This window comes from Mus musculus, chromosome 6 (genome assembly GCF_000001635.26).
Source record: "Mus musculus strain C57BL/6J chromosome 6, GRCm38.p6 C57BL/6J".
NCBI lineage: Eukaryota > Metazoa > Chordata > Mammalia > Rodentia > Muridae > Mus > Mus musculus.
In genome coordinates this window covers 65,649,729-65,677,039 of record NC_000072.6, presented here as the reverse complement: position 1 = coordinate 65,677,039, position 27,311 = coordinate 65,649,729, and the positions used below count along the sequence as shown (strand labels likewise).

Genomic DNA, 27,311 nt, shown 5'->3' with positions numbered 1-27,311 from the left:
AAGAAAACTAAAGTAGATGTTTGATAAGTTAACTATATACATTTTACCACTTTGTGGGCTATAAAATGTCTCTTGCCCTCAGGATATAAAGTAAATAAATTACTTAATAAAAGAAAATAAAAATAAAGGAGATACTTGTTAAAGAGGTTTTACATGTGAGTCTAATACACTTCAGAAAAATATTTAAAACGGTAAATACATGTCATTCAAATTTGCAGTAGGAATAAAAAACAACAAATAAGAAACTAAAATTATTCACCAATTACCTAAAATCTATTTCCAAAAGGTGGAAGGAATAACAGGATTTAACCCTGAGCTCTTCCTGCTTTTGTCACAGCACTGAGGACCACAGGTTTAAAGTGAAGCTTAGATGGAGCCTTGCTCCATGAGCTCCTTAGCAACAGTGGCATTGTTGCAAGGCCCAGTGTTCAGCGGTGCTCTACTCAGACCTGTTCCTTCATCCTAACAGGATGAGGACACAGAGCTATGCTTCCCCTTTCTCTGCACCCATCAAATTTTCTACTCTTAATTTCTAAAGGGCAAAAGAAGCATTTTTAAAAAAATTTTTTTTTAAATTGTATCATATACAATTTATGCTTTTCAAATCTTTCAGAAGAGTGATATTTGTGGAGTTGGTCTTGGCAGCTTTTTTATTAGCCTGGAAAGGGAGAGGAAAGATACAGGTCTGGTGTCTCCGAATTTGGTGTTGAAGAGGTGAGCAGGCCACTATGGACCTCTTTGCAAGTGCCAGGTGATATTTTCAATGTGTCAAAAGATATGTCAATGTGCACAAACACACTGCAATACTGTGCTCCGCACTCTGAGGTTATGGTCCATGTGCTACTGTGTAGTACAGCAAACTACTGAATTTCCTGAATTTAGTCTTCTTCCTAGATGGAAATCAACAAAGGAATTTGACTCTATACATCTTGTTATTTTATTTGTCTTTTAAAATCACTTTTAATATATAGGGGGGGGAATAAAAACTATCTGGACTCCAGAGCATAAAACACAGAGTACTTTTATCTGTATTTATTTTATGAGTATGAAACTTTAGTCCACACATATGTATACACACCACATATGTGACTCCTGCCCTCAGAGGTCAAAAGAAGGCATTGGATTCCATGGACAAGGAATCACAGACAGTTGTGAGCCACTAGATGGGTTCTGGAATCTGAAACCTGGTCCTCTGCCAGATCAACAAGTGTTCTTAGTCACTGAGACGTCTCACTAGCCTTCATATAGAATGCTTATTAAGGGAATATTTAAATACTGGGAGAGTTGTGCTTTAAAATTAGTTCTGAAGCCACTGCTTTGTGTTGTTACTTTTTAAACAACTCATCTGTGCTGTGTCTACTAACCAGGGAATGAGCCAACAGAGGATGGACAAATTATATGTTTTAGAATAATCACTCCAAAATAACTGAGAGAACATAGTGGCTTAGTGACTTAGTGTTGGTTGTGCTTGCAATTGAAGCAGTACAGGAACTGTGCATGTATGTTCTTCCTGGTGCTTAGCAGGGGCTGTTCTGTAACTGTGTGCTTCTGGGGCTCACAGTTCCTTCAATAAGACATGACAAGAAAACAGTGAGAAAATGAACACTTATGAGAAAGCATCAACCATCTCATCACAGGGAAACTGATGATGAGACACAACAATAATAGAATCTGTGCAATTATGTGGGATTCACATGGCATTCACATTTTCTGTTAATTACTCAAAATCTGTTCTTATGTTAACCTGAAAAGCTTCCGTTCTCACCATAGTGAGACTGATACAGCCAGCTTTAAAACAGATAGATCATTCTGACCTCTGGTTAGAGGCACAATAGAACTGCTAAGAAACCAACACTGAGACCTTTCTTACATTGCACATAATTTGTTAGAGCTTTAAATTACATGGTTTTCCCCACCACAAGCAGAGTCCACTTCAATAAGTCCATATAAGAAAGCCTAAAGTCAGAAAGGCCAAATTCGTGATGTCACTGGAAAGTCCCTAAATTACATGAAGATGGCCTGTTTCATCTGCTTGGGATGTTACGTTCCCTTGCACCACATGATAAAATTATGATGTGAGTTTTTTTTTCTCTAAGATTCATAGTTTAGCACATGGATGCTAAGACCTAGTACAAATAAAATAAAAGCCAGGCATCCCTTGTTCATACAAGGATGGTTTGCAATTACACATTTTGTTACATCTTCAGAGATAAAAGCTGTGTGCTCAAGTGATTAAAGGATACTTTTATTTCTACTTAAATAAATGCATAATAAAGCACATATAATTCATAACGATTTAGGCCCATTACAGAGGTCTAGCTTCTTTTTTATATGGTTACTAATTAAAAGAATATTTCTGCCTGATTCTTTGACATAAAACTTTAATGAATAAAAGATTCTGATATAAAAATGAAAATAGGAATACAAAGTTGCAAGCTGTTGGGTTTCAAGTGTATGGTGAAGATTAAGGACAGTCAGGAAAGAGCTATGTAGAGAAGAAATGAACAATGGCTCTAAGTGACGAAGAGGAGTTTTAAAGTTTCTCTCTCTCTCTCTCTCTCTCTCTCTCTCTCTCTCTCTCTCTCTCTCTCTCTTGTGTGTGTGTGTGTGTGTGTGTGTGTGTGTGTGTGTCTGCCCGCCACTTGTGCATGAGTATGCAGGCACTGAAGTGCAGGTGCCAACCACAGCTGGATTTGCAGGGGTGGGGGGGTGGGTTATGAGTTGATCTCTGTAGCTGCTGGACTAGAACTGATGTCCTTTGCAAGAGCATTAAAAGCTCTTAACCTTTGAGACATCACTCCAACCCTTGGAAGAAGAGCTTTTGATGGAAATTTGAAACAGTACTAATCTCTAACTTGGTGGTGGTGGGGGGGGGGCACATTCCCAGTTGCTCCACCATCTCCCAAATTGGAATGTAATTTCACAAGAGTAGCTTTTAGCAAATGAGTGATAAGATATTTTAATATAATCCTGAATATAGGTTTAGATTGAAAATGGGAATTGGGACCATAATTAATTATGTTGCCAAGTTTTTTAAACTCTGAAAAGTCAAAGCGATGAAAATGACATTTCATAGGGTTGCAGCCCTCTACAACATCCCAAGTTAAAACTGGTAAAACGACAGTATCTTTTTTGACAGTTTGATTAATCCCATATGCGGAATGAGTGTGTGGAATGAATACAGTTGTGGTGTTGGCCCTTTCAGAAACCACTGTAATAAGAGACTGACATAAAACCAAGTGAGTGTAAACACTGACTTCAGCTGGGGTGATGGCCTTATTAGCACTCTTAATACTTAATAATGAATAATAATAAATACCGAAGGTTCCTAGCACACTCTGCTTAGAATGCGCATTGCCTCTTGCATCCATCAATCACTCTTTCAGGATAATAAAACAATTCAAACGCAGCATCCAATCCTCAGTAACTGCTCCCTCGGGAGGGAGGGATGTTTTATCTGTTTTATCTTCACTTCTTTGAGCTCGCAGAGGATTTTACTTGCTTAAAATGGTTCAGGAAATGGAGTGGGGGGTCCTATTTATTACCATTGATTAACACCCCCCTCCAAGTGTCTCAAAGGCACTTAGAAACCCTGCAGGAGGAGATGGGGAGGTGTGGAGACCCCCTTCTCAAAAACAAAACAAGAAAACAAAAAAACGAAAAAGCGGGCCACAAAGCAAGTAGGGAGAGGGGTAGAGAGAAAATGAGAAGGTTATGTGTTGGAGACCCCTCAGCTCAAGGCAAATAAACAAATAAAGCATTCCTTGGGATTTAGCGGGACTAAAAGAAGTAAACAAACTGCCACCCCAAGTTACTTAAAAGAACTCTGTTTATATATATCAGAGACTTTTAAAGGTTTATTCTCCCATTCCAGGTCTTGGTTTCAGGGAGCTAACGGTCCCCAGAGCAAATAATGGACAGCGCCCTGCAGGGACAAGGAGGAGGGTGGTGACCTGTGGGATTGGAGTGAGCCAGCTCCGAGCCACCCTTCTGCAGCTGGAGCGACCGACTTCAAGAATTCTCACACCTCGGCCTGGGACGGGGAAGAGAGTTTGAGAATGAAGCTCGAGCGACAAAATGAAAGAGCACACCAAATCACAGTTGCGAAGCGCCCGCCAGGGAAGAGCGGAGCGGGTCTGTAAGCTAGCGCTTTAACTCCGCAGGCTCCCTGCCCGCGCGACAAGGAGAAAGGTGGCTCGGACTAGAGAGCTCCGGCCGGCACACACACACTGGAGAGGTCACCACACAGGGTGGCCGCTGTGGTGGAAGGAGGGTGTCCGGACCTCCGTAGCTACTCTGCTAAGCTTCGGAAAGTATGAGCGGGACCTAGACCACCCAGCTTAGGGAAGTTTCTCTAAGGATGCTGGTCTGCGTGGCAGAGGACAAATGAGGAGAAAGCGCGGGGTCGCTGGGCTAGTCCCAGAAGATTCCTTCCACCGCCGAGCAGCCACCGTCTGCATGGAGCCCACCTCCGTGCTCCACTCCGCGAGTCCTGTAAGCTTCGCAGACCCACGCTAGTGCCCCCGAACACCTCCCGCCCCAACACCCAGTCCCGCAGAACTAGCACATATGGAGGACTTTGAACCCGGGGAGAGAAGCAAGAGCCCACCGCCAACCGGCCAAAGTCAGTGTCTAGTCAGGGCTAGGATAAAGCGGGCGGTTCCGGGGTTCCACTCCAGCCCGATGCAGCGTGTCCACCTCCCCAGCACTGCCGCTGTCTGCCCACCAAATACATCAGAGACCCAGCCACAGACCGACCAACTCAGTGAGAGCTGCCCACGTCCGTGTTCTAGAGAGTCTCTGGTCGCTCCTTTCCCTGTGTGAGGATGCACCTCAACCCCGACCATAAACCAGCCCTTAGATGCAAATGCAGTCGGGCCAGGTCCGCACCGGCGCAAGAAGGCGCCCGGGGAGGTGAGATTCGATCTTGCTCCTTACCTTAAAGAATTTGTTTTTTCTAGTGGGAAGAAGAAAGTTTGGTTGGTTTTTTTTTTCTTCTTCCCGGGGGGTGTGTGGTGCGGAAAAAGCCCAGGTCCGGGGATCCTACCAAGATGTCAAATACCAGGATCCACGAACCGAGGGGACGTGCACGCTAGGGCAAATGTAATGCCCAAGTGTCCCAACTTTGTGGCGGGCGCTGCAAACTTCCAACACAAGCAGAAGGCCGGCGACACGCAGCCGCAGAAGTTGCTGCGAAGTGGCGCAGACGGCGGCGCCGGCCCGGGGGTCTCAGGACAGCGCTGGTCAGTGCGGGCGCTGGGTGGCGGGAGGATACTGAACGCGCCCGTGGAGCTGGCACTGCCGGACGACTGGCTCGCTAAACGCCGGCGCGGGCTGCAGAGACAGAGCCCCGTGCACCAGCCACAGAGGCGGCGGCTCATACGCGGCTCGCTAAGCTCTGCTCTCTCGCCGCTCCGGGCAAGGAGTGTGCGCTGGCTCCTGGTGTCACTGCAGAGCTTGAGCCTCTGCCCCTCCCAGCCCGCCCGCCGCTGCCCGCTGCCCCGCCTTCCTCTGCCCGCCGCTCCCCCTTCGTGCCTCGCGCCCTCTCTCCCGCTGCGCGCCAGCGTGCAACACACACACACACACACACACACACACACACGCACGCACACACACATACACACACACACACACACACACACACACACACACGTTCCTTTGCTGCCTCTCTCGCGCATACATTCCGGTCCAACGACCAAGTACTCCTCACACAAGACCCTCGTGGGGTTGCAGTCTGGTGGGGGTTGGGGGGGTGGGGGGTGGTGTCACAGGACACATTGCTTTCTTTAGGTCCCTGCCACCGGGGATGGGGAGAGGGGTGGGAGGGCGCCTTTGAGACCCCCAACAATGATGCACGACTAGACGCGCACGGGGGACCATCTCAGTGTCCAGAAGCCGGGGAGCACAATGGAGAGGAACTCTGAGCTTGGTTAGTGATCTGGAGTGTTCAGTTGGAAGACTGGAGGTTGGAGGAAGCGAGCGAGCGAGCAAGCAAGCGTAGAAGGCGACTCTCGCAGACCGCCTGCCCCAGCCTTCACTCTGGAGCGTTTGCCTCTGCAAATTCAGCCTCTGGGGCTTGAAACTCAGCAGCTGTTTTAACAATTGAAAAAAAAATGACCCTACAGGACCAGTGAGGCCCAGCAAAACTTGGAAATCCATTAAGGCTGACTAGGTAATTATGGTAAGAACTTGCTTAATTAGCAACCTGGCCTGAGCCTGGGTGTGTGTATGGGTATGGAGTAATATTTAGAAATCTCATTTTCGTGACTGAGAATCTAGACTAGCAAGTCTCTTTTCCCTTCCTTCCTTCCTTCCTTCCTTCCTTCCTTCCTTCCTTCCTTCCTTCCTTTCTTTCTTTCTTTCTTTCTTTCTTTCTTTCTTCAGACTCTGGCTTTTAGGGAATCAAGTTCTAAGAATATACTACACAGGATTCATTAATAGTGTCTGTATTGAAAACATGAAAACACTTATCTACTTCCATTGTCACCAAAGCAAAGATAAGATGAAATTCAACCTTATCGAACCCTCATTTATAACTATAAGCTTTCTGTTAAATGCCTTTGAAAAGCAAGCATCTTGCAGACAGCAGTTCAGCCCACTTTCCAAAGTTCTGCTGCTAGGGGGTCCACTACTACTCTAGGTGGGTTTGTTAAATGCTTCCATGCTGTGACATAGTTTAGTAAACGCCATAAAAGGCTTAGAAGGTGCTGGGATACAGATTTCAGTGCAGAACTCTGGAGTATGGTGGAGTCCAGGCAAATAAGGATGGAGGAGGGGAAGGAGGAGAGCACTCTGCAGAGAAGTAAATGAAGAGGCTGAAACTTGTCAGAGTACGTGGGTGCCCTGGGAACAGGGAGAAGTTAGGTGTGGCTGCATTGCAGGTGCAGTGAGCAAGGCCTCCCACCCCAGGCTCCAGGCTCAGGGAGGCAGAACTTCTGAAAGTTACTGTTGTTTGGAAAATGATTAAAGTTGTTAAGAGGAAGCAGATCATAAGGTTGGTGTCATTGGGTACACATTTAGAAAGGTCACTCTGATACCTCTTAGGAAGACAAATAAGAGTGACTTAATAGTGAGGAAACTTCTGCAAGGTAGAAACAAAAGTAGGTCTCAACCAATGAAGCTGAGTGGCTGGGGCCATTTCAGATACATTTAGAATTTGCTGACAGGGGGTTAGTAAGCCTTATAGGAAGGTGGAAGAAAAGGGTTAATTCTAAGTTTTCTGGGTGGCACAAGACAGGCCATGGTGCCACTAGCAAGGAGAAACAATACAAAGAAATAGAGAAAGGTATAGAGATGATAGAAATATACAGGTAGAAATAGATAAATGCATATATATTTGTGTGTATACATGGTCATGTTTTCTGCTTTACGTTTGTGGAGCAAGGGTGTTGATAATGTCTGAATTCAACATTGTGTTGGCAGCTGGAGAGGGAGGAAGGCTTTTGAGAGAGGTCAGGCTGGAATCTGGGGTTATCAGCATTCAGGTGTTTTACAAGTCTGAGAGGAAGAAGGAAGTAAAAAGACAGAGGAATGATCACGCCAGGACACTAGTGTTACAGAAATAGCGAGAAGAATCCTGCCAGTGATGAACAGAGTTCTCCTTTCCTAAACTCACCATCATTTACGGTCATTTGCTTTTCTTTCCTTTTTTTTTTTTTTAATTACTATTATTTTTTTACACTCCAGATTTTATTCCTCCCCTATCCACCCTCTGACTGCTCCATATCCTGTACCTTCTCCTCACCCCAGTCTCCACGAGGATGTCCCCACTTCCCACCCCACCCCCACCCCACCTGACCTCTAAACTCCCTGAGGTCTCCAGTCTCTTGAGGGTTAGGTACATCATCTCTGGTTGAACAGAGACCCAACAATCCTCTGCTGTGCATGTGTTGGGGGCCTCATATCAGCTGGTGTATGCTGCCTGGTTGGTAGTCCGGTGTTAAAGAGATCTTGGGGGTCCAGGTTAGTTGAAACTGCTGGCCCTTCTATAGGGTTGCCCTCCTCCTCAGCTTCTTCTAGCTTTCCCCTAATTCAACCATAAAGGCCAGCAGTTTCTGTCCATTGGTTGGGTGCAAATATCTGCATCTGACTCAGCTGCTTATTGGGTCTTCTGGAATGTGGTCATGATAGGTCCCTTTTTGTGACCACTCCATAGCCTCAGTAATAGTGTCAGGCCTTGGGACCTCCACTTGAGCTGGATCCCACTTTGGGTCTGTCTCTGGACCTTCTTTTCCTCAGACTCCTCTCCCATTTCCATCCCTGTAATTCTTTCAGACAGGAACAATTAGGGATCAGAGTTGAGACTGTGGGATGGCTACCCCATCCATCACTTGATGTCCTGTCTTCCTGCTGGAGGTGGGCTCTATAAGTTCCCTCTCCCTATTGTCAGGCATTTCATCAAAGGTCCCTCCCTTTCTTGAATACTATAGATCTTATTTAGACTGACAGTAATATTTAGTTCTAGTCTTGAAAACTTTTCATTATAGAGCAAAACATTTTCTGAACATTAATGTTTTTAGAATATAAAAATAGAACAATTTATAACATATGTCTCATGGAATAGTATTACATATTAAATCACTTGCTTATTTCTGCCCACATTTACTGTAAAATTACAAAATTCATATTCAGTGAATTGGAAAATTCAGAGATGACATTAAGTTCATTTGGGAGGACTCCTAATTCAAGCCTGTATCTTAGGCACAGTGCCCCAGAGGTGTCCTAGGTTCCTATCAGGGGAGACTATTTTCAGGTCAGTTGTGAGATACTGATTTGCCATTTGTCATGAGTGATGTTGGTACTAACCACACCAAGACCCTGGTGGGGACATCTATGAGCACACAACTGAAAGAAGCAATGCCCTGAAACGTTTTTCATGGTTATTTCAGTTTCATTGTCAAAATGTCAGTTACTGTTAAGGATGCCTTTGATAAAACAACAAAAATTATTCATTTATTGAAATTTCATCTCTATTTCTTTTTAATATTCCATGGGGCAAACTAGACAGTGCATATAAGCCCTTCCATCGCACACTAACGTACACACATCATCTACCCTGAAATGACGTGTTTGAATAATTGAGTTGTGAACTGCCCTAGCTGCTTTTTGCATGAAATATGGACCTAAAGAATAACTGATAAACATTCTGTGCCGTTTTGGTTTGTATTTTCAAATGAAGAGCCTGTCTCTCCAAGGTAATAACAAGTAGCATCTATTTTCAGTGAAAACAAAATCTAAACATTTAGAGAGCTTGAGTCAGTCCCAGTGAACCTGATAGCTCTCTGTACTGAAACTGAGGTGGTTCAGTGTAACAAAATGTATCACTGTTTGCAAGATTTGCATAAAACGGGGAGCCAGTATTTTCTAAAGGATGCATCCCAGAATAATCCCTGAGTTAAAGTGCCTTTGAAAGCATAAAATAAATCACTAGGCTTCAATGTAACACAGCATTAGCAGCTAAGTGAAGCAGCTTCATGTTTTTTTTACACTACAATGATCAGGTTAAAGGGACTAGTCCTCACTGGGTTTTGGTGTCACACTAAAGAATACCCTGAGTTATTGAAGAAGTTACTAATTTTTAAAAAAAATTTTCTAACTGTATATCTGTACAAAACTAGAATTTCCTCACTTACTTCAAACAAAAGTAACCACTGAAAAGATTGTATATGGAAAGGATATGCAACACCCACTATCTTCTAGTACACAGACATTAAAGAGATTTTTAAACAACAAAAAATAATGTCTTTTTTGTTAAATTGTTTTCTTTGGAAAATATGGTTGTTTTACAGAGGTTGCTTGAGTTTATTTATAAGTTATTTTGAAATAAATATTTTAAATTTTCTGACTCATGAAATATAGAATATTGATAAAGATAACTCATGCAACTTGAGCTCCTCTAGGCCCTCTATCAATTCTATTCCATGATCTAAGGTCCACTGTAAAGTGAAAAAGACCACGGCATAAGAAACAGTCACGTCACAAAAGTGGATTGTAAGGTCTTCAAGGTTGGGGCATCATCATTTCAGACATAATCATATAACACATTGGTTACCCACCCACCAAATGCAAGTACAGCCTTCAAGAAACTCAAGTCTTTACAGTGTAACAATTGACATTCTCCTCTGGTTGCTGGGAGGGGCAGTGGGACAGGAAGGCAAATTCAAACCATTCTCCAAGCCTTGGAGCATGGATAAAAGAGAGGCTTACTCCTGGTCTTGCTGGCAGATGTCACGCCTGTTCGTGCACTCAGTCTCCATGTCTCAAGTACCATACACTGTCTCTGTGGCAGGGGCTGCAACCCCATTCTCCACAGTTCTGTCAGACTTAAATGGTCATTTGAGTACTCTGACACATGTAGCCAATGAGAAGGTGGAATAAATCCTAGCCAGCACTCAGGCTTTCTGAGGAAGTTCAGTCAACTTAACAGACTTGGCACTTACTACGCACACACATGGAGCTGGAAGGGAAAGAGTCAATGAGTCCCTCTCCTTGCAGAACCTGGAGTCTAGCAGAGAAATACACCATTTGCATGTGGTATAGGGGAATAATGAGGTACTATGCAAATGTAGGGGAAGCTTGGCAGGGTGAAATCCTGGAAGGTTTGTTAGAGAAAGTAGCAAATGGGGATGGGGGTGCAAGAGTGGCCCAGTGGTAAAGGACTTGCCTAGCATGTGGGAAGCAGGAGCTCGGTCTCCGGCAACATTAGAAAAACTTCTCACCCAGAAAAGACTTAAATAGATACAAAGCAGTAGCTCGGTGGCCGTGGGTGCAAGGATTAGAATAAGAAACAGCCTAGACTTTGACACATTCAGAGACTCTTACTAACTGGAAAAATTAACGGGAACTATAGAAAACCACCTGATATCAAATATTGGGATAATAATATATTTTATTGAGTCTTAATTTGGTTAGAATGTTTTTAAAAATATTATGGTATGTTCAATTATATTTGCTTTAAATCAGAATGCTATTGTCTTCTAGAAAGAATTATTTCATTAAGAACAAAAAAAACTATATATATATATATATATATTTTAATTTAAAACCTTAAATACAATCTTCACCAAATCAAAGGGTAATTCCCATACAACATTCTTAGTTCTTCTTTTTTAAGGTATTGAGCTACTACTTTATGCAAAGCACTTGGTGCAGTGATATCTAAAAAACAACACTTTGCCCAGAAATCTGTAAAGTGATATTAGATATATATTATTTCATTCCTTCAGACACTTAATAAATGTTTCTTGGGTGTCTATTACCTTACAGATTCTGAGACATAGGATCCAAAAGATAAATGTCACTTTTGTCTTCAGAGAACATAGAAAACATAGAGAACATAACAAACAGGCTAGCTGGCTTTTAACCACTGGTTTCAGCCCCCAACAACAAATGGTAACTGCAAAGAAGAGTAAGAACAGGATATGACTTGCTCCCACTGGGAACTGTTTGACTTGGTAGGGGAGAGAGTGGGAGTATAGAAATCCTGGAAACAATATACAAGAAAGAGACAGGAAGTAGTAAGGCACATTTGAGAGGCAGTTGATAGACTTATTTTGCTGCAATAGATTTTGTCAAGAAAAATAACAGAAGAGGAAAGGGTTCTTTAGGCTGGGCACCCTGGAAATAACATGTTTGAAGCTTTGGCTTCATCCACTTGGCAATACACAAAACTTAAATATAAAAAGCAAGAAAACAAATACAATTTTCTACACTTAAGAAGGACACTGGTGACTTATAACAGAGATAGTCTATTGACTTTCAATTAACAGGACTCTCACACATAGAATTTCTATTTGTTCCACTTCAAAGCATATACTCTCCCAGTCATGTCATTTCCTGTGGACATTTTTATTAATTTATGTATTATACTCTATCAATTAGTTGGTAAAAACATCTTAGTGCTTTTAATGTGAATCATATTTCCCAAGAGCCTTCTTTCTTCTATAGTCTGCAATGGCAGAGCTGAAGTCTGTGATGCCCCAGCACTCTGGTCTAGTCTAGCTCTGTTATTAACACAAAGGCAGAGCATGAGAGCCCAAGCTAGCACTGTGATGTCAACGAGAATATGCACACATAGAGAAGAGAAGAGGAAAATACACGCAAGTAGGGTCAGGGGTTGTGTGACAAATAATGTTTCTATAATTGAATTCATGTGAGGATGGCCTTATTTCATCAATTTTGTTTAGATGAAGCTGAAGAAAAAAAAAGTCTTTCACGTGAGAAATTTGGGTCCAGTCTCTTAGAGTTACTTCCCAGTGATGTCATTTTGCCTTAAGGTCACACAAACACAAAGCCTACTTATTTTTAAATGTCATATATCTGAATGGATTCAAATGGAGTGGAGAAAAACACAGGCTTTTGATCTAGAAGTCTTGGGTTCTGTTTTCTACACACTGCCATTCCAATAGCGACAGGACAGTCTGAACTTGAAACATGGAATCTCTCAGAGACTGTCCTCACTCATCTGTAACATGGGGAAGTAACATTTCCCTCAGAGTGTTGTTAGCAGGATTAAACAATTTTGACAAGTAAAGCACAGGGTAAATAATTAAATACACAGAACATCTGCTTCATCCAGATTATTTTTTAAAATGTAAGGGAATAATAAATTGAAAGGACCTGCTTGGCTCTGGCACACAGGACACCCAGATGATAACTTCAGGTTTAACAAAATGCACTAAGAGCTCTTCACAACTTTACATCTCTGCAAAGTTGACGTCGGATCCCTGACACACACGTTGTGAGAAAAGCACATTTATTTATACTTCTCACATGACAAAGCTGAAGGTCCGGGCTATCAGTGCTTCAGCCAGGATCTGAGTCCCACTCAGCATAACTTCAAATATGGTGTTCACAACTAATTTTGTCAGTCCTGGGAAGGTGCCGGGAACTACTCTATGGACTATTTTTAGATTCATTTCTGTTTTCTTTCTCTTCTCATGTTAATAGGCTTAAAAGGAAAAGACTTTACCACAGAATACGTTAGAGAGTCCCATTGGCATCTGAGAAGAGTGAATCCACTTCAGGGGCTGCTTCTGCCAGTTGTGTGCTATGGATCATGCTGGCTACAACCTTTCAGACCACAAGTGGAGAAGATTAAGTCAGTTAAAATATCCCATACTGAGTTATTTATCTATGTGCTCTACCCTCTTATTTGAAATCACTGAAATTCTGTCATTGCCCCAGTGTGAATCCTGGACATCTCTCTGTTCCCAGTTTTGTTCTCATGCACTGCTTTGCGCTTATGAAGCCATGAATTTCCAGTAATGTGACAATTTTGATGTTCTAGCACTTCTCGCCTCCAAGCTCAAACAGGGGATTCTAGTTCAAAGAGGCTAATAAAGGTAGGATGTTGTTCAGGAACTGAGAAAAGAAAATAGCAAAATGAGAATTCAAAGAGGTATGAGACTCAGATGACTGGAAACTTAAATTTACTTGTGCATCTGAGGAGGAGGAGGAAGAGGAAGAGGAAGAGGAGGAGGAAGAGGAGGAGGAGGAAGAGGAGGAGGAGGAGAGGAAGAGGAAGTTGAAAGAAGAAAAACTTTAAACACCTCACCTCTGTGAGGAAGTGGAAATCACCTAATGAGCAATGAGCAAGGTGTGCCACTCACAAACTGGAGACAAACTTAAAAGCCAATCAACTTTGGGTCAGTGCTTTTGATACTGGGTGTGATGTTCTCAAAGGTGGAGGCCACATAGTCCAGCCATGCCTCACATACAGACAGAACTTCAGAGCCACAGCAGGATGACTCTCTTTCTCTTTTCACCAAAAGACACACTTGTGAATCTATTTCCTCCTCATCTTAACTTCAAGACAAGGCATTATATAGTGAAAACACACACACACACACACACACACACACACACACACACACACACACACAACCAAGTGAATGACAATAACATCAGTGGGCCATAGCAGATTACAAAGGGGAGAGGGAGTGGGAAGAATGAAAAGGGAGTAATAATTAAGAACTTATAATAGTTGTGAGAGAGTAGGTGAAATCATTAGCAACATTAAAGATGACCAACTGACATTCTAGAGTATGTGTAAAAGTGAAGCAAAGATGGCCTCCTTAATAATGAGATATTAAGAAGCTTAAGAAAAAGGCTAAAGTCTCACCCGCCCCCACCTCTTCTTACCATGTATAAAGGTCAAAGAACTTGCTCAAATCACTCAGGGAAACACTTTAAGACATTGGCATAGATAAAACCGTTCTTAATAGAAGGCTAAAGTATTAAGAATTGACAAATGGGATTTCATGAAATTAAAAAGCTTCTACACAGCAATGAAAACAATTAATTGAAGAAGGAAACAGTCTTCAGAATGAAAGAAAGTATTTGACAGCTATTCATTTGACATGGATTCCTATTTAGAATATGTAAAGAAATGAAAATGAAATGACAAAATAACGTGCAATGAAATCAGTGAATGAGCAAATTAACATTTCTTCAAAGAAGTAAAAACAGCTAATATATAAAAAGATGTTCTGTATCCTCGGCCATCAGGGAAATGCAAATTGAAACTGCTTTGAGCTTTCAGCTCACCCTAGTCAGAATACATCGTCATCATCATCATCATCATCGTCATCATCATCATCATCATCATCATCAGCAGCAGCAGCAGCAGCAGCAGCAACAACAACAACAGCAGCAGCAGCAGCAGCAGCAGCAGCAGCAGCAGCAGCAGCAGCACATACCAACTCTCAAGTTCAAGAGAAAACAATGCTATATAGCTTGTCAGCACCACAGGAAGTGCTGTCAAAAGGGGCACATAGATCGGAAAGTGTGGGTGTGGTGGGAAACACAGACATGGCAGTGAGGGTGCATATAATAGGAAATGTGGGGTGAGAAGGGGAAGGCAGACATGGCAGAAAGTGTACATAGGGCTGGGAAAGCAGACGTGGCAGAGAGGGGCACACAGAATAGGAAATGTGGGGTAGGGAGGGAAAGACAGACATGGCAGAGAGGCACAGCATAGCAAAGTGAAAACACTATAAAAGCTTTAGCCAGAATGTCCTAGTAACATCCTTAGGCTCACACTGACGCAGCAAGAATGCAGAATGGTAGCTCAAGGCTACTCCAGCTATGGCAGGACAAGCGAAGAGAACTTCAGAATATTGAGACACCGAAGCTCTGAAGTCAGAAGAGTCTTCAGTGAAAATAGAGAAAGTAAATTAGATTGTGGATTTGAACCAAGTGGGATTTAAGCCAATTTGCCTTAAGGTAGAATTTCCCCAAGGTTTTCTGTATTTAAACACAACGTCTACTATTACTTATGTGATTGATTTGTTTAAGATGTAGACCCTCTCTCTATAAAATAGCTTATTTTAGAAGGAAATTAACAACCTAAACAGCAATATCAGTGTCATGGGCTGGCTATGTTTTTTTCCTTTCCTCATATACATTAAAATAAACATTTTTAAAAATGGAATCACTTAAAATATCTCATGCCATTGTTTCTTGTATGCATTAGAGGTGAGATGGCTGTCGGCTGAGAGAAACGTAGAGGAATTCCTATCTGGCTTCTGCAGTGGTAAGAAGTCACTGAAAGAGGAAGCAAGAAATACAGTAGAGCTATGGACAGAGTACTGAATCTAAAATGGGGGCATGTCTAGGGCGGGGGGTGGGGGAAGGGAGCTGAAGAGAAAGGCCCTTGAAGTCTAGTAGAGAATAGACAGGACTGATGGCTTCGTACTGTTTCTGGTCAAAGAAACTCACAAAGATGGTTCAATTTCAGACATGAGGAATTAGACTCTATCTCCAATAAAAGAACAAAAACTTTGTGGTCACATTCTTTCTACTCAAGCTCCTATAATCACATGCTAAAAGCTCAGTATAGCTGAGTACAGTGTGAGTAGTATAATTGGAAAGAGGTTCTAATAGCTCAACCACCAATCCACCACTCCTTTGAAGACATGCCATGCTTTATAGAATTAGATAATGAGGGGGGGTATTTCTATAGTCTTATTATCTGTTCAGTAGACGATGCTAATCTCAGATCCTCACACATGCATACAACTCCAAGGTATTATCTTGTTTGTGTAAGGTGGAAGACCATTCTTATAATACTAATGGAAAGAACCAAATTAATGATCGATTTAGTTTATTTCAATCTGAATAAAACACAAAAATATCTTGGTTTCTCTTTTTAGAGACACTACATGGGATAAACAATTGCCCCAGCTACCTGAGGAGAAATGATCAGTAGAGCCACAGCTATGACTTACCTTGGATGTCACTTATTACTTCCTACTCACGGAATTAACAAATATGACAGTACTTCATTGAACGCCCCTAATGTTGTATCGACACCTCAAAAGCATAGAAAAGATGACAGTGTCAACATCCCACTAGCAACGTTCTGCTAGCAACGGAAAGTCCCCAAGTCTGCCTGAAGCAATGAAAAGTTTGACGTTTTAAACTTTATTTCTACTTTGGAAAGGGTCTTTTATTTTTTCCTGTTTATTTTTTTCAAAGTCTAAACATTGAAAATACTTCATTCTAAATTTTCTGTAGCATTTTGTACCCAATGTTAAGCTAATGCTAGTCTTCTGTAACATACCTCTCCCACTCTGCCTGGTGGTCCTGAGGATGGGCTCTGTATGGCCTGCTCTGTTAGACGATTCCAGTGATGAGTTGGTGGAGGAGGAGCACAAGGCTGGAGGAAGGAGGAGCATATTCCTTCTCTTTGATTCTTGAACCTGTTTTTACTGCCTGCTGCCATCTGCCTCTCTGTATCAATGACTCTTCAGGCAGTGGCAATAATTTTTTGGACACAGTAGTTGACTACAGTTGATGGGTTTCTGTTTGTTGTTCCTCATCACAGTTCCTCAGAGACGTCAATACCAAATGGCCAGTGCCCTCTCCTCAGAGGTCCAATGCCCTTCCCAAGGTCAAATATAACAGAAATAGATAAATAATGCCTTAGCCTTGAAAATCAGAGCTGCACCTCACAGGATCTTCATATCTCTCTCTCCAAGCTTCTGGGTTCTGGCACTTTCTCTCTTCCATCCCACAAGTTGCTATTGTTTTCCCAGGGGCACCCTGTGTGGTTATGTAGTGACCACCTTTTACTTTTTAGTTCTTGTAACAATTCCTGTTTTAAAAATAGTTAGAGCTCCTGCCTTAAGATTGGATCCCAACAGATGTGTATTATTTACCATATGAAATATTCTCTTAATAAGCCAAAGAGCACAGTAAAGCATTAAGACTAATAAGAATGCAGAGGTGAGAAAGACACACATCTGACTGATCTTCAGCCAAAAATGCCAAGGTTGCATGGTGGAGAATAGCTTTATTAAATAGTATTGGGAAAACACATGTGGGAGAATAAAATTAGAATCATATGTCATATCATGTATTGAAAACCTGTAAGTAGAGTTGATTAAAAATACAAATAGAAGTCTTGACACATGTTTTTAAATATATTTATTTTCATTTTATTTGTATTGGTGTTTTGGCTGCATGTTTGTCTGCATACTATCTGTATACAGTGTCCATAGAGGCCAGAGAGGGCATTAGAGATCCTGGAACTGCAGTAACAGATCGATATTAGCTGCCATGTAGGTACTGGCAATTGAACAGCCAGTGCTCAACTACTGAGCCATAGTTCCATTGCCCAGTCTTGAAACTTTAATGATACTATAAAAATACAAAGGGACAAAAGTTGACATTGATATGATCAATGATTTGGGGCCTATGACCCCCTCAATGAGCAAAAATAGCTCAATTGAAATGTAGCAAATTATTTTCAAAACAGAGTAAAGACGTTCTGTGTAAAGGGAGAAAAAAAATACAACTCATATGTCTGATAAGGAGTCAATCTTCAAAATATTCCAGGAACTCAAAAATCTCAATAACAAGACAATATGTGACCCTATTAAACATGGTCAAGGGGTGTGATATTTCTCAGAAGGGTAGGACGATAAATGATCAACAGATAAACAAAGATCTGGACAGAATTAATCATTGAAAGAAAGTCCAAAGCTCAAGAAGATATGAACTCACACTCTTTAAAATAGCTACACTAAAAAACAAACAGTAATAATCATTGGCAAAAACACGGGACAAAGGCACCTCATACAATTTAGCACTCCCACATTTGTAGCATCACTATTTATAAATAGTCAAGAAAGACGTGACATCAAGACACAAATAAAGTAAATGTGAACACACAAATGCCACAATAAAATACCATTCAGTTGTAGAAATGAAGTCTAGCCAGTCATTCACAACAGCAGGGATGACCCTCTGCTGTTGTTCTAGGTGGTGATGTGAGCTGGGTGGAAACAGGGCCTAGAAATGAGGCAGACTAAAATCTCATGCAATAGCCAACTCTATTCAGAGCATCAGACAATTTATACTCTGAAAGTTAAGAATCGTCACCTAAATAAATTATAAAATCACAAAGACAAGCCACAGGGGACAAAAACATGGCCTCCCCCCGCCCCCATAGAGGCATATGTTTAACAGCTGGAGTAAACTCCTATCTGCTACATCTGTAAGGAGCACAAAAATACATTCCAAGAACAGCTCTGAATTTTGGACAACCTGAGGTCACAAGACAGCTTCGTACATGGGCCATGACCTGAAAACCCTGAAGGACATTCTAACTGAAACAAGCCAGAGACAAAGAGATACATCCTGAATGACCTCACTCACGTGGGACATCTAGAAACACCAATGTTTCAATGAGTGAAAAGTTGTAATAAAAATAGTAGAATGGTTGGTTCCTGGAACTGGGGTTATGGTGGGGAAGGAGAAAAGGCTGGCAAAGCGTACAGAGTTTTAGTTCAGAGGAATGATTTTTTTCTGGAGCTCTACGCATGTATTGCAAAAGATGATTCACAAACTTAAAAAGTGCAAAAATGGGAGATCCTAAATATTCTCAACACAAAATATCTGAGATAATGGACATGTAATGAAATGAGTCTCATGTAGTGATTTCATAATATAGAAGCACAATAAAACCTGATGTTATACTCTGGTGGACAACTTTTATTTTGTGACTATACCCAGTTAAAAGGAGATAGATGAGACTAAAAAATTCTAAAAGTGTTTTATTATTAGATACACTGTAATATTATAATCACATACAACACATAAGGGTAGATTTTATAATATTGATATTTGGGATTAATCTGTATTATTCTCAGGAATATGATATAAGATAAAGAGGATCTAATAAACAAGGTCTGTTACTTTAATTTTTTCAAACACCTATTTTTAATGATGGTTCTTAAACCTTTTAACAACCCTTTTAGTCCACCATCCACCAGAGATAGTGGAAAAGAAAGGATGGTCGTGGGGTGGGGGTGGGGGTGGGGTGCAGGGAGTGGAACTATTTATAAAGGTTCTTTGGAACAACTCCTGTCTGTGTTGTCTGGAAATTGCTAGTTTAGTTCATAGGTGAGCAGGGGCAGCTAGATCCAAACACTTGCAAACCCTTTACAGCTACACCAGCAGTCCAGTTAAGTAGAATTGAGATAGCAACCATGAATCAGCAGCTGTGGCACAACCTAGCAAAGACAGCCAGGCCCCAGCCTCAGTACAAGTCAGCAAGAGGGACCAGCAAGAATGCCAGGAGAAGTTCTCAGCTGTGCTTCTCTCAGTGAAGTGAAGATCAGTGAAGATGTGAGACCAACAAGCATTGCACATCTAGCTCTATAAGCAAGCCTAGCCCAGCCTCCATCACTGTGCACCAAGTTCTTTTTATATGCCCTCCAAACATCACATATCCTTTATGGGTCTTACCTCTGCTGACATTACTCTGCCAATCAGCCCAAGTCCTTGGAAGTGGCAAGAAACTGCAACACACCACTAGAAGTTTTTTTTGGTACATTTCTTTCAATGGAGTCTCAACAATTGAAGCTCAACTGCAAAATGTAAGGCAGACCAATACATGCATGTAGATAGCAAAGAATTCTTCATCACATGTCCTTTTGTGTACTTACTTTAGCAAGACATCCTTTCTCCTGTGTCTGCTTCAATGAAACATTTCTTCATGAGTCTGCACAAGTCTTTCACTTGTGTCCACTTCAGCTAAATGTCCCTTCACGTGTTTGCCCAGTAAAACACCCTCCAACTAACTTTCCAATGAACCTTTACGTTTTCACTTCACAGGACAATATTAAAATATAGTTTCAAATAAGGTTTTTTTCAAACAAATATAGCAGAAAATACAAATATATAATTTTTATATTCAACTAAATTAAGCAAGGGAATATAGAGGAAAAGAATCTGACTTTAGCAGACTGAGGTTCACTCACCACTGGAGAGTGTGGGGAGAGGGACACAGCTTAGTTATAGTTCCAAGCAGAAGAGATCGACCACATTGGGCTTTTTTGGCCCAGTTTCCTGTGAGGTGGGAGATCCTGTGTGTACTGAATAATGTTTTTTGCAGACAGAATCCTTTTCCTTGACTGAAAGGCTCTTAATATTAAATGAATAAGCCATGCAAGAAGGCCAGCTATAGGTGTCAGCCATGGGTCTCAGCCTTCAAAATTTGGAAGAAGAGCCGAGGCTGGAGAAAGATAGAGGGGGCACTAGAAATGTTTTATAGAGAATTCCATAGTAACTCGCACATATGTAGCCCTATGGGAGGGCAAACAAGAACATTATCACTTCTCTTGTCCTAAGAGAGCCCATCTGAAGGGCTCAGGACTCACAGGAGAGACTTGCCTACCATTTGGTATATTTCTGCAATCCTAGAAGTTTGTGCAGCATTAGTGTGTGTGTGTGTGTGTGTGTGTGTGTGTGTGTGTGTGTGTGTGTGTGTGTTATCTCCTAAAAGTAAAATAAACCATATGTTCTATTCATATTTAGGTTGCCTTTTACAGTTTCTGAAAGCCTTTCATACCCATAATTCCTTCTGGGACTAATAAGAAGCCTATGAAGCAAACACTGCAGGCACAGGGTTTTATATATATATTGTGGATGGAGACATTGAGGTTCAGAAATGTCATATAACCAGTATGTTAGGTTAAAAAAGAGGTAAAGCCTACTTCCGTGAAAGTGTGTTTTGCTTGCCTTATTGAGAGTATATTTTTGCTATATCAGCCAATTTTGTGCCCAAGGGTAGCACTAGACTGGTTGGGTAGAAAAATCCAGAATGTTTGTGACCAGATATTCTCTTCTCAAACTCTATATTTTCAGAATTTCCTCCTTAATTATCCGGGACCCTTGAAAGCACATTGAACAAAATGATATTAACAAAGAAGATTTAAATTTCCTGAAAAAAAAGTTGTTCATTGACTTTTTATTTTATATTGCAGTTCCATATAACACTTCATTACCTTTGTTTGTCTGCTTACAACCCCACCAAATATATATATTTTTAAAAATTCCCATGGTGTCACAGAAATGGTAACATGAGGGGCTGGCAAAGGATGTCTCACAGTCTGTGGGAAGGGAGTGGTCAGGAACAGCAACAGGGTGTAAGGGACAGCACACACGGGAGTATGAGTGACAAGTAACTCTACACATGCTAGATAGGGAATCTACTGCTGAGGTGGGAAATATTTTAAAGTACTACCTTACCTCACTTGGGTCTCTCTTGGTCTAGTGGAAGTGGAAGAGGATGACCCTCTGCCTAGCTCTGGCCCAGGTTAGGATAGACATTTTCAGTAAGTAAGCACAACTGCAGTTTATTGATTTTTTATTATGTGGTTATTTATTTAGGATAGTTAAAACATGTTCCATTTGATGTATATCTCTAAGCTGAACCACAATGACAACTTCAACTTGTGAACAATGAGGGTAGTTCAGAAGGGAGTAAAGTGACTTTTCCAGGAGTTCCGTATAACCAATGAGAAATAACGTTCTTAGTGTAAGCGTTATAGGTTAATGCACATGCGCTAATGCACAGATCTTCTCTGGGACAATGCATCTACTCTATCACTTCTAGAAATCACTGTTGGTTACATGAGGATGACCTAAATGTCAAGATATGACAACCAGTATAAATATACCGTCTGTGTACTCGCAAAAACAAAATGTGATAAAATTAGTCTACACATGTGACTTATTACTGACTTGCTTATACAATATCATAATTGGTTTACAACAACACAGTATAAAACCATCTAAACAACCATGGAATTCCTTTTCTCCAAAAAGCTAATAAATTTGATTACTTAAAATATTTATTACATATGATATACATGTGCCTATGTATATATATTAATATTATATCCCCACAGACTTTTTAAACATATGCTATTTTTTGCTGGGTACAGAACAGTTTGATAATTGCTGAACATGAAATAGTCTCTGCAAAGTAATTTATTAGCACACAGGGGAGGAAATGGGTAAAACCAGTTAAATACTGTCCATAAAGTGTGGGATGCTTCTGGAAGGATACAGGATAGATTTTGGACAAAGATGCAATACTAGTAGCTGTGGAAGATGTGCAGGCTCAGAAGTGTGGTGAATGGGAACTTAGTCATGCTTGGCATTAAGGAGTGAGATTGAAGGTGGTTGTGAGAATATATGTAAAGACCCAAGGGTGCCAAAGTCCATTGTAAGTTGAGGAAAGTCAAGCTAAAGGCACAGGAATATTGAGCTGAAAATGGCTGAAGGTAATGGGTAGTGGTCATAGTATGCTCACTCTTAAGAACCATCTGAAGGTATTTGGACTTGGTCCTTCAAATCATGAGAGTAATTCATCTGTTCAAAAAAGGAATAATTAGATTAGTATTTATCAAGCTCTTGTTTCCTTCAGTGTGGAAAATGGATTATCAGAAAACAAAACATTTGCAAATGTTACTCCATTTTTTTTTCTGTTGTTGTGATTGACACCATGACCAAAAGCAACTTGGGAAGAAAAGGAGTCATGTGGTTACATATCCATCATGTCACAGTCCACCATCAAAGAAGTCAGGGTAGGACTACAGGAAGGAACCTGGAGACAGGAACTGATGCAGAAGCATGAAAAGTGCTGTTAATTGGCCTTCTCCTCATGGATTGCTCATTATGCTTCTTTATATAGCCCAACACCACCTCCAGTTGGCTGGCCGTCATGCTATGTTTAATTTTAAAAATTCCCAGAGATAGCTCAGAGTCCAATCTGATGGAAGTCATTCTTCAACTGAGTTTCCCTCTTCCTAGGTGACTCTAGTTTGTGTCAAGTTGAAAATGAACCAACTGAGTAGAACCAATAAGTGACCTGAAAGATAACTCAAAGCAGTCAAAAGATAAAGACTAGACCATTTGTTCCTGATTAGAAATTGACTTGACCCTTATCAAGAAGGTGAGATCTAGCCAATTAAGGTGATGTGTCACTGAAAGGCCAGCATTTAGTAGGATGAAGATTTCAGGCCAGTATTGGCTACATGGTACATACCAAGAATTTGGTATTCTGTGATTCAAGACCTTATCTCAGATATTCAGATCTATGATAAATAGATGGATGCATGAATGAATAGAAAGATGATAGATGATACATGGTGTGATGTGATGTGATGTGATATGATATGATATAATATGCTATGATATATGGGTGGATAGATGGATGGATGGACAGACAGATACGATGTGATGTGGGGTGATGTGATAAATGGACGGATGGGAAGATAAAGAGAGAGAGAGAGAGAAAGAAAGAAAAAAGATAGATAGATAGATAGATAGATAGATAGATAGATAGATAGATATGATAAATAGACAAGACAAAGAAACAAAAGGAGAAAGACTAACAAGCAGACAGAAAGAGAAAAAGAGAGAGAGAGATTAAAAAGGGAAACCAAAAAGAGGAAAGATTAGGGAAGATTTATCTTAAATATGTGAAAAAGCTGGAAGATATTTTGTAGTAGAAGAAAAATATCAGTGAAAAGAAAATATCAAAAAAAAAAGTATTTTGGGTATGATGAGTAGGTATTTCAGTGCAGCATTATATATGTAGTACATCTCAGAATATAAGTTGGAGCTGTATAGAAGAAAGCCATGAGTCTCAGACCTAGGGGCTTGGATTTGTTTTAAAATACAATAAAAAGTCCGAGATTTTCTTCCCCATATTTGAAAGTTAGAATTTTGAGAATTTAGAAAGATATGGTAGCATACTAAAAATAAAGACATAGAAATGTTGAGTGTTTTTCTAAAGCTATAAATAATTGTATAGAAATGGTCAATAAATGGTGAAGTAGCTGGATGGGTGAGAAAGTGAGTGTTGTACTCTGTCTGCTGTGGCAGAGGGCTACATGCTTCATGTTCTTGGTGCTGGGGACTCTCACCCAGGGCCTGCTGTCTGCATTTACAGCAACGTGTTCTTGGGAGACCAACATCCAACCTAGAACATGAATTTATAGGCTTTCAAAACCACAGAGTGGAAAAAAAAAAAACAGATTGGATAGAGAAATTTACTGAGTGTCCACTACTTTGGTTTTTGTATATAAAACAAATCAAAATCTGATGTTCAAAATTCCATTTCGAAAAGTGATTTAAAGGGAAACTAGAGAATTTCTGTTAGTTTTTAAGATTCTTAAATTATTGGGTAAATTATTTTGACTGTAAATGTAAAGGAGACTATATCTCAAAACTTTAAAAATTAATATTTTCTTCAAATATAAGAGCTTTTAAAAATGTTAAAAATTCAATGGGATCAGAGGCCCTTGGTCCTATGAAGGCTCGAAGTCCCAATGTAGGGGAATGCCAGGACAGGGAAGTGGGAATGGGTGTGTTGGTGAGCAGGAGGAGGGGAGATAGGATAGGGGGTTTTGGAGGGGAAACTAGGAAAGGGGATAACATTTGAGATATAAATAAAGAAAATATCTAATAAAATGTTAAAAATTGTAAGTATTTCAATTTAATTTACTGCAAAGCATGTTAAATTTTAGTAAGGAGAGATTTTCATATTTAGGACAGAAACTTCAAATAAGAACAAAATGTGCTCTCCAACTTTGCTATGTGCTATTTGCATTAAGTAAAGTAAGTGGTTTAAGTAAACTTGTGTGTGCTGGGTAAGAGTGTGTGAATTAATGCACAGGGGTAGTTTGTGCAAATTTGACAGACATGTGGGACAGACACTAGAACTTGCTCTTTGTGGGCATGTTTCCAGTTTTGAGGGCTTCCTCAACTTTTTGGTTGGTACTTTGTATTTTTATATATTTACATGTCTGTGAGGTTTTAATTACTGGTTTATTAAGGAAGTCTTCCAAAATTCTAGTTTTAAGGCAAATTTTTAAGCAAAATATTTTTACTTGTTATTATTAAGCCTAAGAAAGAGAATAGTGCCCAGGAGGACTGAGCATTGGACCATCTTAGTTGAAGTCTTCACGGCGGTGCAGTTCTGAATATCAGCTGTCAGATGGCATGCATTCAAAGTGCTAATGTTGCTTATATTAAAAAAAAAAAAATACCAGGGAAAGAGAAGGAAATCACCCTTTAGATTTTATGCCCTAACAACAGGGAAAGTTGGAAATAGGTTTTCTAGTCTCATTCGTTTGAGACAATAGTTCCACCTAGTGGACATTTGACTTAGAAACAAACCTTTGAATCCAAATGTTAGTTTTCTCTTTGATGGGATCAATATTAAAGGAAAATAATAATAGATATATTATTAACAAGGTAGAAGTCAAAGTTATTAACAGAAAAACAAAAAATTCAGATATTTAGGAATAAGCTGATACTTAGTATAGGTCTGTCTAATTTGTGACTAAAACGAGCCAAAGCCACACAAAAGGCCCAGTGGGACTGTGGCCAGAAACAAACCAACTTGTTTAAAATGTGTCTTGTTTAAAAACTTCATGACAAGATTACTTTTTCATGACTCACTTGGACAGTGTTTATTATTACTGTGTGGACACTAAAGTGTGCTTTAGCAGAGTGGTCAAGTAAGCCTCTTTATCCTGAAACTTAACCTGGTCCAAAGTGAACTATGGAGAAGAAGAAGAAGAAGGAGGAGGAGGAGGAGGAGGAGGAGAAGGAGGAGGAGGAGGAGGAGAAGGAGGAGGAGGAGGATGGGGGGAGGGGGGGAGGAAGAGGAGGAGGAGAAGGAGGAGGAGGAGGAGAAGAAAAAAAAAAGCACTTCACCTCAGATGATCACTGTTCAAACGTTTAAATAAAACACCAACCATGCCAATGATTCCAAACTACTAGCCCAGTTAAAGATTTATATTGGTTCTGTTGAATGTTGTCTGTCTCTAACCATTCTAAAAGTAGACTAAAACCCCGTAGTGTAACTAGAATGCTGGGAGATAGAACCCTGCAGTGACAGGTCTTTTCCCCTGTTTTATTCCACTGTCGGTGTACTTAAAACCTAAACTCTTTATGAATGGTTCTATGAAGCAGACACAGAATTAATTCTATTCTGAAAGATCAAATGGTTAGATTATTATTTACTTCTATTTTGTTTCAAAACCAAAATGACTATACCAGACAAATATTAAAATCTACAGCCTGAGTTCTCATGGCAAGATCTGAAAGACAAATGATGTTTCTTGACTACATTGCTGGACAAAGACAACTCAAGCCATAGCCTACAACCTGACCAGAAGGGACACCCCAGTTTAAGGGGAAAGTTACTGCATCTGTTTTTATATCTTGAGACCAATTCTAGCCTGGGTTTAGGCTTATGAGCTACTGTTTCTCTTAAGGATTCCTATATTTTCAGGCTAACAACAACAACAAATGCAAGCTTACATTCCTAAAAAGTGATATGGTCCTTGAATGTCTTTTCTGTAAGCTTCAAGAGTTAAGGCTGGGGGCTGGAGAGATGGCTCAGCGGTTAAGAGCACTGACTGCTCTTCTGAACAGTCCTGAGTTCAAATCCCAGCAACCACATGGTGGCTCACAACCATCCGTAATGAGATTTGATGCCTTCTTCTGGAGTGTTTGAAGACAGTGTACTTACATATAATAAATAAATAAATCTAAAAAAAAAAAAGAGTTAAGCCTGGTCCTGTCACCGAGATGGACAAGATGTAGCTAGATGAATGTCTTTGTCACTAGTCAGTACCTTTCCACATATGAGCTGCAAGGAAACTGCCATGAATACTCCTGAATCCTGAAAACAGCTCATTGAGTGATTCTGGTAGAAGAGGACTTTGAAAACGAAATGCTACAGATTAGTAAATTGGAAGGTGACGTGGGATCCATGTAAGCAAATAAAATAAAATCCCCAGGAACCAGTAGAATGAGGCAAAGAACAAAATCCAGATGTGACAATGGAGTGAAGAAAACAAGTTGGTTCATAGGAAAAGCTAGTGGTTTAAGTAAGTGGTTTGAGAAATACTACTTACTACTAATGCTGATGGATAGAAATTGCTCTTTTACAGACCAAAGAGGGTACTGGGGATCAAATGCCAGGGCCTCACACA

General features: G+C 40.5%; 1 protein-coding gene and 1 long non-coding RNA gene across 4 annotated transcripts in view; one reads left to right on the top strand and one right to left on the bottom strand.

Annotated features, from left to right (window-relative positions):
- Ndnf (neuron-derived neurotrophic factor) overlaps positions 1 to 5,429 on the bottom strand; it is a 40,713-nt gene extending 35,284 nt beyond the window's left edge. The window contains exon 1 of one of the 2 annotated variants that reach the window (NM_172399.3): positions 4,939 to 5,429. The gene's annotated coding sequence lies outside the window, so the exon portion shown is untranslated. Of the gene's footprint in view, positions 561 to 4,938 lie in introns of those variants that run through there. The other variant, XM_006506528.4, reaches the window with a different exon arrangement.
- A 363-nt stretch (positions 5,430 to 5,792) lies between these two features.
- Gm36144 lies at positions 5,793 to 14,991 on the top strand. 2 transcript variants are annotated; one of them, XR_377733.2, is made up of 2 exons: positions 5,793 to 6,172; positions 12,949 to 14,991. It is a non-coding gene; the product is annotated as a predicted gene, 36144 (long non-coding RNA). The 2 variants fall into 2 exon arrangements; XR_869148.1 differs by having other exon boundaries at positions 5,793 to 6,181.
- Positions 14,992 to 27,311: the final 12,320 nt, after the last annotated feature.